The sequence below is a fragment of the Elgaria multicarinata genome, chromosome 14 (genome assembly GCF_023053635.1).
Source record: "Elgaria multicarinata webbii isolate HBS135686 ecotype San Diego chromosome 14, rElgMul1.1.pri, whole genome shotgun sequence".
Taxonomy (NCBI): domain Eukaryota; kingdom Metazoa; phylum Chordata; class Lepidosauria; order Squamata; family Anguidae; genus Elgaria; species Elgaria multicarinata.
The window spans coordinates 13,977,643-13,995,133 of NC_086184.1; positions in this window are offsets into that span (position 1 = coordinate 13,977,643).

Sequence of the window (17,491 nt, forward strand, 5' to 3'; positions counted from 1 at the left end):
GGCTTTGTGTGTGTGTGCTGGGAAAATGTATGTAATAATCAAGGGGTGCTTCTTCTCCCCCCTCCTTCCTGCCACAGCCTTTAATCACATTAGAAGAGTGGAGAGGGAGGAGGGGCACGAATCCAAAGCAGTGGAAGGTTTCTTTTTATTATTTTAATCAACAACGAAATCAGAATTCAACTGGTGATGTGGAGATGGCACACTTTAGATATTATAAAAAGGGGCATTGGAAGAGCTAAACCAGCCTTGCCCCAAGCTTTCTGGATGTGTTGGCCTACAAATCCCATCATCTGTAGCTAGCATGGAAGTCAAGATGATGGGAATTAAAGCCCAACATATCTGGAGGAACTAGCTTTGAGAATGCCGGGCTAAACTGATGTGCAAAGAGTGGATGCAAGGAAGAGCCATGCCTCAGTGGTAGCGCACAGGACCTATGTCAAGGGTAGGCATGGTTGGACACCTGCCGACGGCCCAGAGCCCAGCACGCCCCCACTGACCACAGACCCTGGAGCTGCACCTCCTCTTCACCATTGCAGCGTACTTGTTTTTTTGCCTCTTGCTCTGGCCCAGACAACAGTGGTGGTGAGAAGGAGGAGCACCAGACGCCCCTGAGTGTGGGTTAGCATGTTGTGTGAACAGTCCCTCTGTCTGACCTGCTATAAGACAGCTTGCTCTGTTGTTCCCAAGTATCCAAGGGCTAAACTGCATGCTCCATTAAACTAGGGTGACCCTATGAAAAGGAGGACTGGGCTCCTGTATCTTTACCAGTTGCATAGAAAAGGGAATTTCAGCAGGTGTCATTTGAATGCATGCAGCACCTGGTGAAATGTTGCCTTCATCACAACAGTTAAAGCTGCAGGTGCCCTGCCCTCTTTTAAATCTGGTCACTCTAGTATAGCTCCTGCAGCTTTATCTGTTGTGATGAAGAGGGAATTTCACCAGGTTCTCCATATACACAAATGACCCCTGCTGAAATTCCCTTTTCTAGGCAACTGTTAAAGATACAGGAGCCCTGTCCTCCTTTTCATAGGGTCACCCTTATTAAACGCATAACCTGCAGCCAATCCTCACCTGTTTCTTGACCTCTAAGTAGCTGTGCAGAGCTCCAATCTGGATTGGGACCACCACGTGTGGGATGGGGAGTTTAAACTTTCCCACCCAGCCCCTTTCTTCCCTAAATTTCTTTCCCCTCCTTGGGGGCTAAAAAAGGGAGGAACCTCCATTGATGCCACTAGAACAGGCTGAGAGAGAGCAAATGGTCCAAGATGACCCAGGCAGGATCTACACTACTGCTTTAAAACAGTTTATAACAGTAGTGACAACTGTTGAGGCCCAGGACACACCATATACATTTGGCAAAATGTTTTCAAAGTGTCATAGCCTGCTTGGTGTAGATCTGGCAGTGACTTTAAAGGGACACTTTTGCGTCAGAGTGGGGATTTGAACCCAAGTCTCTCCAGTCCTGCAGAAGCCCACAAGTGGCTCTGTCTAATTCCACGTGGCCTGTGCAATATTGTTTTCTTCCCTTAACTTTGGCTGCTTCCTTTGATGTGATTTAAACACATGCTCACATACTTGAGAGAGCGTTACTTCCTTTTTTGACTGACTGTGTTTGCAAAGGGCAAAAGAGACGTACAGTGCTTCTGTCCTAGTTTTCACCCACAGAACCTTGGGGCCAATGTTGCTCCTTCAGAAGATCTCATGCGCCTTATTAAGGTGCAGGCTGTCACGGCGCATTAGGAGCAGATGTCGCGCTCTGTGTAGAGCTTTACAAGGGCTCTGTGCTTCGCATCATCTTCAGTTCACAAGGCCTTTCAGGACCTACCACTAGATTAGAAGTATCTTTGAAGTGCCACGTCAAATCACAGTGCCCCTTGGATGCAGGGGCTGGCTTCTAATTCACAGGACAAAAATACAGAAGGCAGCAGTTGGAATTGACAAAATAAATTAATGCTAACCAGCACACAACTGCTAAAATATTAAATGATATCAAAGGAACTGGGGTGGTCAACCGACATTTTATATAACTTATCATAGGTGAACAAACATTTTATAACTTATATATTAAACGTAAGAACACAATGATAACTTACAAAAACCAAACAAACTGTTTTGCAATAATCAAGCACAAATAGTTTACAAAACTAAACAAATTGTTAACCGTAACCGAACACAAATGGTTTACAAAAGCAGAGCAATAACTGAATAGTTCACAATAACTAAACTACAGGCATCCGGCTTCTTCCACCTGTTTCTCAACTGCTTCGTCAGAGACAGAAGATCACAACAACTTAACACTGTTTATGGGTGGGGAAAGAGGAGGATTTGTTGAATTTGTTCCTCAGATTTCAAAAAGACTTTTTAGTTCTCCAAAAAATGATTGACTTAGATCCCCAACCAGAAAACGCACATCTTCAGGAGCGGTGAGTTCTTGTGTATTTCCAGTATTCTGCTACACCTCAGTGCCACCTAGAGGTTATGTAGCAGAAAAGCTGGGAAGGAAATGCTCTTCGTACAGAGCTCAGAGCTCAGTTCTGTGACAAAACTGAAAGTAAATACAGGGGTTTAACAGCCTCATGCAGAAAAGCCAGTAATGTGTAATTTGGCCCTAAAATCTTGGAGAACTGCTGCTAGTCCGAGTAAACAATATTGAGCAAGACAGAGTAATAATCTGAGTTGGTATAAATCAGATTTTTGTACAGCTGTGTTGGGAGTGTGTGAAACATGAGCTGGCAATCTGGAACTGGACTTGGGTGCCACGATTTTCCACCTAGTGGAAACCCTGCCCACCAGTGGAATCCTACCCATCTTTACACCAATGTAAGTCTCACAGTGTTCAGTTGGGCTTACTCCCAGGTAAGTATGCATAGAACTGCAGCCTTCCAAGATGGCTACGATTCTACGATTCACAGGCGCTGCAGATCAAAAACCCTCCGTGAGTTCATTCATCCAAAATTGGTTTTTTAAGTGTTAAGAAGAGCACAGTTTTATTGGGCCCATTGGGTTTCTCATTTTCTTGCATGACAGTCCAAAGCACAGAGAGAACGGAACTTTGCACAGGAAACATCCAGCAGTTTTCTGTTTTGCAGAAAGGATTTGTCAACACGGTCATAAACGCGCATGGGCGATTCCAGCAAGTTTTAGGGATCATTACCCAGGGATAATTTAAAACCTCGCCACGGCGTTGCAAGGCCGGGAAGAGCGCACCACTCATGCTCACAGCCATGAAAAGGCCATGTGTTTCATACTGTGCCTCTCACTCGACTCGGTGATCGTCTGCTGTTGCTGCGGTTGCCGCCGCCGCCGCTGGCATTTGCAGCATCGGAGAGAGAAAACAGCCGTCTGATTTGTTGCTTACAATGGGAAAAGCCAATTAAATCATGAAAGGGAACATTGGAGCTGTTTACCTGGACACTGCACAGTGTTTGACAGCTGTGCATGGGAAGCGAGAACACAATAAAACTTGGTATTTGAAATTCGTTCATTCCCTTAAGTAGGCCTGCTGAGATTATATCCTTCCCAGCCGCTTTCTGCTCATGCAGTCACTTGAAGAAGAAAAAACAAGCTATAACTGGCAGAGATGCTTGAACGTGGTGGCTATAGATCCATTTATGTAAGGAGGACACGCACGCAGGAACACGACAGAAAGCCCTGCCCTGATTGACAGGCATTCCGTAGACTGCAGACATTTTTACAAACACACAAGGGCATGGCATACCCTTTGCATTTGCTCTTTAGTGAGGGTCCTTCCAGATGGAGGGGTCCTACCGCTACCAATTAGAAGTCTTCACGCAACTCCCTCTCTCACACTATTGGAACGCTGGGTCATCCCATGAAGTTGATTGGTGGGAGAGTCAGGACAGATCAAAGGAAGGACTTCTTCACACAGTAAATAGTTAAACTACGGAATTCATTATGACAAGACATAGTGATGGCCACCAATTTGGATGGCTTTAAATGGGGATTGGACAAATTCTTGGAGGAGGAGGACTACTAGTCTTCATAGCTATGTACTAGCCCCAGTAGCAGAGGCAGCAAGCTTATATGCACCAGTTGCTGGGGAGCATGGGCAAAAGGGTGCCGTTGCACCTGTGTCCTGCTTGTGGGTTCCTGGTCGACAGCTGGTTGGCCACGGTGTAAACAGAATGCAGGATTAGATGGAGACTTGGGCCTTAGCTAGACCTAAGGTTTATCCCGGGATCATCCCAGGGTCAAATCTGTTCATGTAAATGACAGACAGGGGATGCCAGGAGCAGGCAGGGACGACCCCAGGATGATCCCAGGATAAACCTTAGGTCTAGCTAAGGCCTTGGTCTCATCCAGCATAACTCCTCTTATGTCATAGCTTCTGAGTAGATGTGCACAGGAATGCACTGTGTATTATATTTTATTGTCACTGCTTTTTTATTATTATTTGTTGCTTTATTGGTTATCAGTGTATGGATTTTTTCGGTGCACTTTTATTGTTTACTTTGTTAGCCATTTTTCATTGAATATATATGGACTTCTCTGCCTTTGGAGGTGAATCGGGCACCATCAATTGTTCAGTTTTGCCTGCTATGGAACATGCACCTTTTCATCCAGACCTCTGGGTCCTTTTGGTGTTCTTTAGGAGACCTTTGAATCTTCTATTTCTTCGAACAGAACATTGTACTTATTATCTAGCTGCACTAATAAAACAATACTTTCTAAAGCCTAAAAAATGTATTTTTATTTGCAAACTGCTTTATTTATTTATTTTAGATAATTTTTGCATTCCCCTACCTCCTTTCTGGAAATGAGCCATGGCAGTTTACAAAAAAAGGCAGCTGTGGTTTGCTATGAAGAATGATAAATAAATATATTAAGGGTGCAATCCTATGCATGTTGAGACCGAAGAAAAGTCCTGCAATTCCCAGCATGTCCCAGCCATGCTGGCTGGGGCATGCTGGGAGTTGTGGGACTTTTTTCGGTCTCAACATGCATACTGACAGAGAAATCTGAAAATGCCCCTATTGAAGCCCTTCAATTTGAGGTGACACTTTCCCTCTAGCCCCCACCTTCGTGCCTTTCAAAACAACAAGATACAGAAAACACCAAGGCTGTCTTGATCTCTTGGAACACAGACTTGGAGACATAGAATCATAGAATAGCAGAGTTAGGGTGGAGAATTCATCCAGTGTGATGACTTATCTCTTGAAGACACAATATTTTTGTAAACTGCCCAGAGAGCTCTGGCTATGGGGCAGTATATAAATGAAATAAATAAATAAATAAATAAATAAATAAATAAATAAAAATAAATACAAGGCCATCGAGCCCAACCCCCTGCTCAATGCAGGAATCCACCCTAAAGCATCCCTGACAGATGGTTGTCCAGCTGCCTCTTGAAGGCCTCTAGTGTGGGAGAGCCCACAACCTCCCTAGGTAACTGGTTCCATTGTCGTACTGCTCTAACAATCAGGAAGTTTTTCCTGATGTCCAGCTGGAATGTGGCTTCCTTTAACTTGAGCCCGTTATTCTGTGTCCTGCACTCTGGGAGGATCGAGAAGAGATCCTGGCCCTCCTCTGTGTGACAACCTTTTTAAGTATTTGACAAGTGCTATCATGTCTCCCCTCAATCTTCTCTTCTCCAGGCTAAACATGCCCAGTTCTTTCAGTCTCTCTTCATAGGGCTTTGTTTCCAGACCCCTGATCATCCTGGTTGCCTTGTTTAATCTATTTACCTATTTACTAATCTATTATTAATCTACATGCATTGTTTAATCTATTTACCATCGAAAGCCCTCTGACTAGGGATTTCTGAAGGGTCAGAGCATACCCAGAGTATTCCTATCTCTCCTTGAGGTGCTGATCAAAGAACAGAATGCAACATTTTGTACCAGTCATAGGCTGCCAAAATATGGCACTGCTTATGTAAGAATGGGTTTCTGTTTATGGAACATGTATGGGACTTGTGATCAGTCACAGGAGGGAGGAGGGGAAAGTATGACTTCATCAGAGCAACTTGGGAAGTTATAGATGTATGCTGATGTGGAGGATGGTTAGAGAGTCTCTGCCGTCGGTTTGTACGAGGTAAGGGGCATCTCTCCTGTGCACACAGATAATAAAGAGTCTCTGTTTCTGGACCAGTTGTGAAGTCGTCCCTTTGCTACCAGGTTAGGGGAATTTCCCTAACAATACAATAGATTTGTGCCTAATTAAATAAATGCTAAATTTATTTAATATAAATAATATATAATATGGGGAATTGAGATGGCGCCTATCTGTTTAAAAACTCTGAAATAGGAGATGGTACAGCCAAAGCATCTCCTTCCTCAACTGCTCAACCTGTCCCTTCAACCACCTTCCTCCTCCTCCTCCCCTAGTGAGTAGGGCCGTAGCCATGCAGAGTCAACATCTCACCCTTTTCTTCTCTGAATTGTATCCCGTTTCGCCGTAAAAGACCCAAAGCCTGATAAGGTCGAAAGGAATGCTTTGTGCTCCTTGCAAAAGGGCTTGATTGAATCCCCAAAGTGTCTCAGCAATGTTTAGATTTTCTCGAGATGCGTTCGACCCCAATATAAACCGCTGCACTTCCATAGATGATTCCCACCGGTAAATCACTTACACTGTTCATTCCCACCTAATTGGGGTTCAATGAAGTGGGTAATTCAAATGCTGCAGAGCTGGAGGATCTAAAGAAAGATTTAACTACCCTTGGAAAATGGTAGACGGGAGAGAATAGTGCTTGTAGCAATAGACGGGGGGGTGGGGTGCACCTATGTCTTGAGCATCACAACAAATGGCACAAGCACTGGGGAAGTGCCCATAGAACAGGGGTGTGTAATCTCAGGCCCGTGGGCCAAAACCGGCCTGCTCAGGCTTCCAATCCGGCCCTCCACATTTCCCCAGATGGCCCCATCCTCTTCCTCCTACCACTGATTGATGGAGGCTTCCCTGGCTTGTGTGCAGACCCCCTCCCCCTTTTTAAAAAAGGTTCAAATGCCTCTGCAAAGGCTTAGTTACTGACGGGAAGCTTTAAGTTAAAAGATGCTGGCATTTTGGCCACGGCCCTTTTGCACACGGCCTTGCCCACCATCAGATGGTCTCCAAAACAGAATTCAGACTGAAAGAGCTTTGACGACTTCCATAGGCCACAGACACAGGGACTTCAATTCCAGCTTGGCTCTTCCGCATCACATGGAGTTGCTCTCTCCTTCATTGAGCAGACCAAAGATAAAAGCATGCCAAAGCACAACGGACTACCAACACACACAGCGCCATCAGGCGGCATTGTCTGGCAGCTGCCCGGAGCCCCTTCTCAGTGTTCCAATGCTGGCCAGCGAACATTATAATTGTGTGCAATGCCCTGTGGGAATACATACCCACCCAACCCTCTCCAGATGGAAATAAAGAAGAGGACAGAGGCTGATTGTTGCCCACCTCAATGGGGGAGGCAGCACTCACAGCTCCTGTGTCTAAGCCTTCCTCAAACCCAGAGCTCTACTTGGCTATGGGAGTGCACTCTACAGTGTAATATCAGGTATGTTTGTACTAAACTTTATGGAATGTTAACTTCACATGCTGTTTTCAATGCCAACCATGTGTATATCGCAGAGTCTAGTTCCTCCTTAAGATTGGCCACTAACTGAGCAGTACAGACTTGATGTATTTGGAAGAAAGGACAAAGCACATGTGAAAATTATGATGTTCCTCTTCAGGTTCAACTTGCAAACACAGTTTCCAGATGTGTTAATTTAAACATTCCAGAAGTGGTCCGAATTATTAACTACATTTGCAAGTGCTAATTGCAAATGTGTATGTATGCATTTGTGAAATATGGGACACTTTGGATGAAACATCAGCTCAACGGACGCTCGCCTTTTTTTTTTTTTTTTTACTATGTTCAAGTTCTTTTCATTTAATGAAGAGTGGCAATGACATCGTATGTCTTGCGTTGTTGAGAAAAATGGACTTCCTAAGTGGAACATACAAGGGGTTGGAAGATTTTAACTCAAGATTTTGTCCCCTTTTCATAGGCTTAAAGACTTCCATGTTGTCTTGACCAAGAATGTGCAATGCAAGCCATTGTCTAGTTTGTATCAAAGTTTAATTCCTTACCAACAGCATTCCATTAAATTGCTATCTTCTTCCATGGCAAATAGCCTCAAAGTTGACGAATATAATTCCTTTCCATAATGAATGCACAGTATTGCGAGACTAAATACCATAATTTCAACGGATCTCTTTCTACAGTCTATTTAGCTTCAATAATTAAAATGGTTTATAAGGTCAGCCCAATGACTTAGGGGGATTAAAGTAAATCATCTTGCAATGGAAGAGGCTCAGCTGCTCTTGAACTTACAACATCAAGGGACAAAAGCAACACTGGCATCCCACGTAGCGGGTAATTGGTGGTAATTCGGTCCAGATAGGAAAGCAAACGTCACAATTATCGGTAGGGAAAATCTTGCTACACAAATTACTATTGGTAGTAGTAGTAGTAGCAAGAGTATTTCGCCAAGGCTTTAGAAGTTAAAACCCAAGCAAGTCCCTGATAACTGTTCAGTTCTGGTAAAACAAACTCCTGGGCTAAGAATCCTTTCATTCTAAGGGCACACCAACCTCGTGTTGTCAGATTGTTGGGTTCTAGTAATTATAAACCTAGTAGATTCTGCAAGACTGAAATCTGCCCACCCTTGCATTATATTTGCTGTGGAGAACAATGCAGAAGTGAGCAGTCCCAGCCATGATCAGACACATGCATGCATATTAAATATAACTTGAACAGATCCTACATGGATTCAGCAGGCATACCTCCGGCTGCCCTTCCTTAGATTGCTATGGCACATTTTTTTCAAGCCAGTTCAACCACAGAAATAGCTGCTAGTAGAATGCCAGCTATACCCATCATGGTCCAATTCACTTGTTACGATATCCATGCAAAGCTGTCTTTTGATCTAATTATCCATAGTTGAAAACACCTATAGTCCACTGTCATTGTTAAGTCATTGCCATCTAAGCAGTTTTCCGGGCAATATAAACAGCTGTAATCTCACAGGGACATTCAGATTGGATGGGATGTGTTGTGTAGTTTAGGTTGTGGCAGCTGGTGATTCATCAAGCCAAATGCACCAGACATGAACGGGAAGGAAGGCCTGCTTCCATATGTACTGATGTATACACTGAGATCTTCAGTTGAGAGTCTTCTGCGGGTTGCCCCACCATTTGTGGTGAAGACAATGTCTGCCAGAGAGAGGACCTTCTTGGTGGTCAGGTACCAGTTGTGACACACTCTCCCCTTGCTTGTTGTCTTTTCAGCTTTTTCGGGTTGGACCTTATTTGGGTTGCCACCAGCTAAATGAAAGCCTCCAATCTCAGAGGCTTCCAAGATTCCTATGCCTTGCAAGGCTGCTGCCGGCAGGGCAGGAGGAGCTATGGGAGATGATTCTTGCCTCTCCATCCTCATTTTTCCCCTTCTAGGCAGACCGGTGGGCCCATCTAGAGGAGCTGCACTGCTGGGGCCGGGGCTGGAAAGGCCATATGATTCTGAAGATCCCGGCCTCTCCTCTCTCCTCCCTGCCCACTATGATGTCCCCTTATTGGCCTCCACAAACTTATTTGAAGTCACTTAGTTCTTTCCACAGTGGCTGTGAGGAATCAGCGTCAAGGGACGATCAGATTGTGGGAATCAGAAACATCCTATGTCCCTGGGATGCTCTACCAGGGACCATAGGATTTCATCCTTAGCCATATTTTTAATTAGGAACAGCCCAAGGTGTTTTGCTGGCTGAGGCAAGGGACAAGAAGCTCCCCAATGCCATATGCAAAAGCTAGCAAGACTAGCAGCTGAATCTGAATTCAACACTGGTGATGAGACAGTGTCCTCTCTCATATCTGAGGGCAGAGACCACTAGTTTAGGCTGAGAGCAGGCCACATGGAATACACAACTCTGTCCTCCAACAGACAGGAATGCCAGGAGGATCTGCTGCTTTTCTTGCACACACCCACAAGTTCTGCCACCTGTGGCAGCCACTTTGCTCTGCCTTATGGAGGGCCAGCCCTGTTTTGCTCTTGCAGGTTTATACTACTTTTATTTATATATTTATTTTTATTATTGCGTTTGTATCCCGCCTTTTTTCTTCTAAGGAACCCAAGGCATCATACATAATCCTCAACCTCCTCTCCATTTTATCCTCATATCAACAACCCTGTGAGGTAGGTTGGCTTGGGAGTCTGTGACTGGCTCGAAGTCACCCAGTGGGTTTCCATGGCCAAGTGGGGACTAGAACCCGGATCTCCCAACTCCCAGTCCAACATAAGAACATCAGAAGTGCCATGCTGGATCAGACCAAGGGTCCATCTAGTCCAGCACTCTGTTCACACAGTGGCCAACCAGCTGTCGGCCAGGGATGAACAAGCAGGACATGGTGCAACAGCACCCTCCCACCCATGTTCCCCAGCAAGTGGTACACACAGGCTTATTGCCTCGAATACTGAAGATAGCGCACAACTATCAGGGCTAGTAGCCATTGATAGCCTTTGCCTCCAGAACCCAGATCTCCCGACTCCCAGTCCAACACTTTAGCCACTACACTACACCACACTTTTATGAATTTGTGGCTTTTTAGTTTATTCTAAGTGTATAGATGTTGGTTTTTTTTAATTATTCCTTCTTATAAACTGCCCTAGAAATAAGATAGAAGCATGGTACAAAAATACCTTGAATAAATAATGAAATTATGATGGCCTGCCAGGCACTTGAACTCACACATTTTCCTGTCCCAAGCAAACATCAAAATTAGGTTTAGTGAGTTCCGGAAGGCCTGCCACATCTTTCTGCTGGGTCATAAGTTGGCCAGGTCAAGTGTAAAGTGAGATGGGTGCTGTTTCTGACATTAAAAGGGCTTTACTGTTTAAACACCCATGTTCTGTCTCTGGAGTCTGAATGTACACTTCGGGGCGAGCACGCAGCTTTTAGGCTGCAAGAGTAGAGCAGATTGCCTGAGTTTTGTTCCATTGTGTAATATGATTGAGCAAATGTACTGACAAGAGGACGAAAGGAGAAAGGAAAGTGCCCTTATGGAAACATTAAAATTTTAAAACGTTTTGTTAGATGCCCTTTGGAGTCAACAACACAGTCTCCTCTCTTGACTTTAACCTGTCTTCATCCCATTTGCCACAAATGGGGCCATATTTCTACCCAGGGAATTCAGCTGGAACTAATTGTTTTATTAAATAATATTTTTATTTGGGACCATTTGCTCCTGGCGCCGAGAGAGGGAGAGAGCATGGGATGAGGACGGAGGAATAGAAACAGTTCTTGTTATGTCTGTAGCAAATCTAGGTCAGAAGTGTTAGCAAATGGGTTGCAATCAGGTTGAAAGACAAGGGAATGTTCTTCCTCGAAGGTGTACACAGGGGTGGGGCGGGGTGGATTGAAGGAAGGGAAATAAAGGAAAAATTGCTTGGCTGCCTGAATATCAATACTCTTGGGAAGACAAAGAATCTATCACAAAGTGAAGCCTCTATGAAGCAGGAAGGTTGGGAGGCTGCCCTATAAGGACTGAAGGCCACACTGCACTACAGTGTCCTAACTGGGAGGTCAAAAACACAACAGTGTCAGCAGTTGCAAGTAACCCACTGAATTAGATGCTGAAAGACTATAAATGACCACCTAGGACAATGGGGGTAATCTGACTAGCACTATATAACATAATATAAACACAGAAGTCACAAATCAGGGGTGAGAGGTCTAACTGGGACGTCTACGGTTTTCCACCCAGATCTTTTTAAGACTAGGCAATTAAAAAAAGAAGTTCCCAAACTTTTTAAACTCCATGGGGCTTACTTCTGAGTACGCGTGTATAAGATTGCACTGTAACTTGAGAATAGCAGTGGGCTCATCCATAAAAGTTAGTAATGCCATTTTGTACGCAAACATGCCAAATTTTAAACATGTAACCATGGTATCCTGTCTCAGAATTGCACGCCAGAGGCCCGATAACCAAATGAAAGAGAAGATGAGGGAGGGAACAGCCTATTGGGGTTCCAAAGATTTGGCTCAGAGATCCTGGTAACTATTTGAGATTGGTAACTATTTAATTTATTGGATGAATTGCCCAACAACTCAAAAGCCAGTAGGGTGGCTATGAGACAATGCCAATGGACCTTATCAATCGCCTTCTCTCTCAATCGCGATGTGGCCACTGGGTCAGATTTGGTTTGGACCAGAGAAATGAAGTTGATTAATGGTGCAATCTATATGTGTCTACTCAGAAGAAAAACTCATCAATTTCAATGGAGCTTACTCCCACCCCCAAGCTGTAATCCTTGACCCCAGGATCAGAGTACATGTGGCTCTCCAGATGTTTTGACCTACATCTCCCATCATTCCTAGAAAGCATAGCCAAGAATGGGGGATGATGAGTTGTAGGCCAAAACATCTGGAGGGCCACAATGCCATTGCTATACCCATTTACCTGGGAGTGCACCCAATTGAACTCAATGGGTTTCACTACTTAGACATGTATAGAATTGCACTGTAAAGTGCTAATATCATCAGCCTCTTTCCTCTGTCAGATAAAACCCACTTCTTTTTTTTTTTTGATATTTTAATATAGCTATTACAATCTGTAGCTACTTGGCCTGGTCTGGAGTCACGATTCTTGAGGCTGTATTAATAAGAGGAATGACCCTTTAGCTGACAGTTTGCTGGATCCTTACCAGACTTGAGGAAGAAAATAAAGGCTTCATAAAATTAGGGTGACCATATGAAAAGGAGGACAAGGCTCCTGTATCTTTAACAGATGTATTAAAAACAGAATTTCAGCAGGTGGCATTTGTATAGATGAAGAACATGGTGAAATTCCCTCTTCATCACAGCAGTTAAAGCTGCAGGTGTCCTGCCTTCTTTTAAATCTGGTCACTCTAGTATAGCTCCTGCAGCTTTAACTGTTGTGATGAAGAGGGAATTTCACCAGGTTCTCCATATAGACAAATGACACCTGCTGAAATTCCCTGTTCTATGCAACTGTTAAAGATACAGGAGCCCTGTCCTCCTTTTCATATGGTTACCCTACATAAAATGTATGTGGAAAGCTATTTCATTCCAGAGTTTTAGTATAAAAGTATAAAATAATGTCTGGCAAAAGGCACGGTTTGACCGGGAAACTATCTAGACTTTCCTCGCTTTGCTCACTTTTATATTTATATTTTAAACAACATGTTATATTGTTATCCGGGGCCACTGGGAGGTTGCACACCCTTCTTCTCAGGAAAAAAAATCATGACAAAGGGGAGACAAAAGGCAGTATCCAATGTTAGTCCTACTCAGAGCAGACCTATTGAACTGAATAAGACTTCGGTTAGTTAAAAGTAACAGAAGACCCATTCATTTTAATGGGTCTACTCTGAGTAGGACTAGCATTGGATAGTGCCCATACCGAGCCCTGTACATTGGCCAGAGAAGAAACAGTTGCAGGGAGTTTTGCTGTTCCCTGCCAGAAAGAACACCTGTAAGAACTTTGGAACTACGAAGCAGTTCTGCTTTTTCCCTCCTCCCTCCCAGTCTCCTTTCCTTTTGTGTCGTCACTTTCAGATTGTAAGCCTGAAAGAAGAGATTGTTATTATTCTTTGTCAGCCCCTCTGGGAGCATTTTTTGTGGGGGGCAAAGTACAGGGTAAACCACTTTTAATTTTTTAATTTTTTTTTAGTTTCTTGTTTGTGGCTCCTTCAAGAAGGATAATGACAATCCTCAAAGGAACTGCTTAAAGTCTGCAATCAGACAGGCCTGTATCACATGTGTACATTTTGGACTTCTAAAAAATGCTGTTACTTTTATTGTTTGTTGCTATCTTTGGCCATTATTATTATTATTGTTGCTAACTTTGGCCATTATTCTTATTCTTATTATTTACATTTCTATACTACACCATAGCCGAAGCTGTCTGGGCGGTTTACATAAGATTGTAAAGATTGTAAGATTTCTTTTGTTGGAAATGTCCTCCATCAGCCTTCCCCAGCCTGGTGCCCTCCAGGTGAGTTGGAATACAATACCCAACATTCCCCCAACCAACCAGGTAATAAAAAGGTTCCTGGTCTTCATTAATCAAGGGATGGTCTTTTGGGTGGAGCAGAGTTATTTGGATGGATGGATGGATGGATGGATGGACGGATGGAATAGATGCTCTCATTTTAAATTCTTATCTTACCCTGCCCTCTAGTGAAAAAATGCACTGGTTACAGAATAATTCAAGTATCATGAAAACTTAGATTGATTAAAGGAGAAATAAGCAATGAGAGGCAGGAATGCTAACAGTATTTACAATCATAGGACAGCATTTACAGTAGCCAAAAAGTGTGTCTTCATTTCATCTGATTTCCAAATGTAAAGAAAGAGCCCGAAGAGGAGGTGCCAATAAAATTATAATGTGATTTGTAGCTGTCCATCTTTTTGTGGATTTTCCTGTTCATGAACAACAACATAGCAGGTTTGTTCAATATTGCACAGCTTTTACTGATCTGCATACATGCACTGCGTGTGACAATAATCCCTGCACAAGTAGAACAATCAAAAAGTATTTCTCTCTCTCTCTCTCTCTCTCTCTCTCTCTCTCTCTCTCTCTCCCCACCTGTCCACAAAGCCTATTATTTCCATAAAGTCTTTAGTTTAACCTTTCATTTCCATCAGCCTGCAAACCCAATGGTGGCTAGTTCTTTGTTCACGGCAGATGCTTTCTCTTGCTTTTCATCTTGATGTGAATGCTGTTCTTTAATCCACAGCAATGTATTGAATAAAGAGCCAATGCAACGTAGGGGATTAGAGCGTTGGACTGGGACTTGGGAAATCAGGTTTCTACTCGGCCATGGAAACCCACTGGGTGACTTGGGCCAGTTACTGACTCTCAGCCTAACCTACCTCACAGGGTTGTCGTGACGATAACATGGAGAAGGGGAGGAAGACCATGTAAGCCACCTTGGGTTCCTTGGAGGACAAAAGGTGGGATATAAATGTAACAAAATAAAATAAATAATGGACTTGGATTAGATGACCCAGTGGGCCATTTAGCTATGAATCTCACTGAGTGACCTTAGTTCAGTTGAAAGCTCTGTTCTTAACCTACCTCACAGGACTGTTTTGAGGACTAACTCCTCTCTATGCTGCCTTACCCTCCTCTCCCTCTCACCCCTTCACTATTCCAATCTGTTCCTTCACCTCTGATCTTACTCCCCGCCCTCGCAATATGATTGGCTGACCTACTCTGATGTCACAGACGGCCTGCACTGCAGAGAAGCCACCGCTCCTGTGGCTTAGCTAAGAATTCCTGGGCAGCTTGGGGTCTCTAGTTGACTGAGAAGATTTGGAATCTGAATGCCACCAACAAATTCTGTTAAATATATCTACGCCTCTCCCGACGTGAATATACCCGGTCACTATGTTCAAAATCTAAGGTCCTCCTCTGGGTGCCTACTCCGAGAGAGGCTCAGAGTGTGGCAACGAGGGACAGGGCCTTTTCGGTGGTGGCCCCCAGACTATGGAACGATCTCCCTGATGAGGCTCGCCTGGCACCAACGCTGCTATCTTTCCGGCGCCAGGTTAAGACTTTCCTCTTTGCCCAGGCATATGGCAGCACATCTTAATCACTCACATGTTTAGTTTTTTAACAGTTTTTAATGCTTTATGTGTATATGTTCTGTGTTTTAGAATTTTAAATATTGTATACTCATTTTTATCTTAATTTTAGAATTTCTGTAAATCGCCCAGAGAGCCCTGGCTATGGGGGCGGTATATAAGTGTAATAAATAAATAAAATAAAAATACTTCAGATTCGTCTAGATTCCTTAGGCTTCCTAACAATACCTTCTTGCATGGATCAGATGAGCCATTTTGGAGACAACTAATGACAAAAGACAGACAAGATGCTTATGCTTGACTGTGACAATACCATTCCGTCCATCAACCTCATAGCTACGTTTCGCTCCTTGTTCTATAAAACCTACCTCAAGGAAACACACAAAGAAGAAACCTGGATATCTTTCATCCAATGATGAATCCTACCTCAGATGTGAAACTGCTAGAAGAGTCTGGCTCCTCCCAGGGCACCGATTTAGCTTGGATCATTGGATTTACAGCCCTGTATCGCCAACACTTATTTGACTGTTAGTGCCTTAAATGCTTCACAAATTACGACATAAATCCAATGAAGGAGCGCTCATGTAGCTCCAAAGACCAATGCCACTTATCTTGATTTTTCATTCATGAAAATTATGCTTTGCTTAATGATGGCGACAATTCAGAGAGTTAAGTTGGTTTAATAGGAGAGAGATCCAATTGGCTGTGACAATGTTGTGTGTGTGTGTGTGTGTTTTTCCAGGAGGCAGAAAATCTTCTGCAGGGCGTACTTGGGATTCCACTGATCTCCATCACAGAAACGTAACTTCTCTTTCTCCAGCAAGAGCTACTTAACTTGTGCCCCTTTCTATATACTAATAGCGGAATCTGTTTTCCAAGTTAGAATCTTTGGGTAGCTGAAACGCTGCCATCCACACACAATACAAAGGAACTGGTAGGTTTGGGAGCAGTGGAAGCTGTCAGTAAGGAAGTGAATCCGCTTTGGGTTTCAATCAGAACTGTAACGGAGCCATCCAAGGTGTGAATTTCTGTGAATTTTAGAGTTCTGACTGAAACCTGGAGCAGATTCATCACCCTACTGATCTCAAACCCCCCAGCCTCCACTGTGTCCTAGGCACAATTGCCCCTTTATTTATTTTTAAATAAAATTTTGACCCAGCCCTTCACAACACTACTACTTGCTTGGGAGTACACGCCACTGGACACAGTGGGTCTTCCTTCAAAGTAAACATGAAGAGCACATAGACACCCCCCCCCCCAACGGGGGTCTTTTTTAAAGCTCTGATGAAGGATCCCATTCTGCTGGGTCCTCAGCTGACAATTCCTTCATTTCCTTACAAAGAAAGAAAGGAGGAATCGCTGGGTGTTGTGACCCACTCTGGGCACAATATTGCAGCATACAAACAAAGCCTTCCCTTCATTTTCATCCCTCTGTCTTACCGGTGTCACAATTCAGATTTTAAGCTCCTAGACGAATACTTTGCAAACTGCCATAGATAAGCCTTCTCCAAGCTGGCGCCCTCTGGATGTGCTGGACTACAGGTCCTATCACATGGTTGGGGATGATGGGAGTAGTCCAACACATCTGGCGCCCTCCAGTTGTGTTGGACCACAGAGCCTATCATATGGCTGGGGATGATGGGAGTAGCCGTCCCATAAAACTGGAGGGCGCCAGCGTAGCTTTCCTTCACATGATACCCTCTAGACTCATTGATTACGCAGGTTGTAAGAAAACGCTCCCGCTCCCTTGCCAGTTCTTATGCCCTTCATTCCACCGAATACGCATGCGCTAACTTGCGTGCCTATCATGACGTTAAAAAAAGGTAAGAGTTACAGTTTTGTTGCGTACAGGTGAGATTTCCTGGTTATTTTTGACGCTGTCCCCCCTCCCCTCG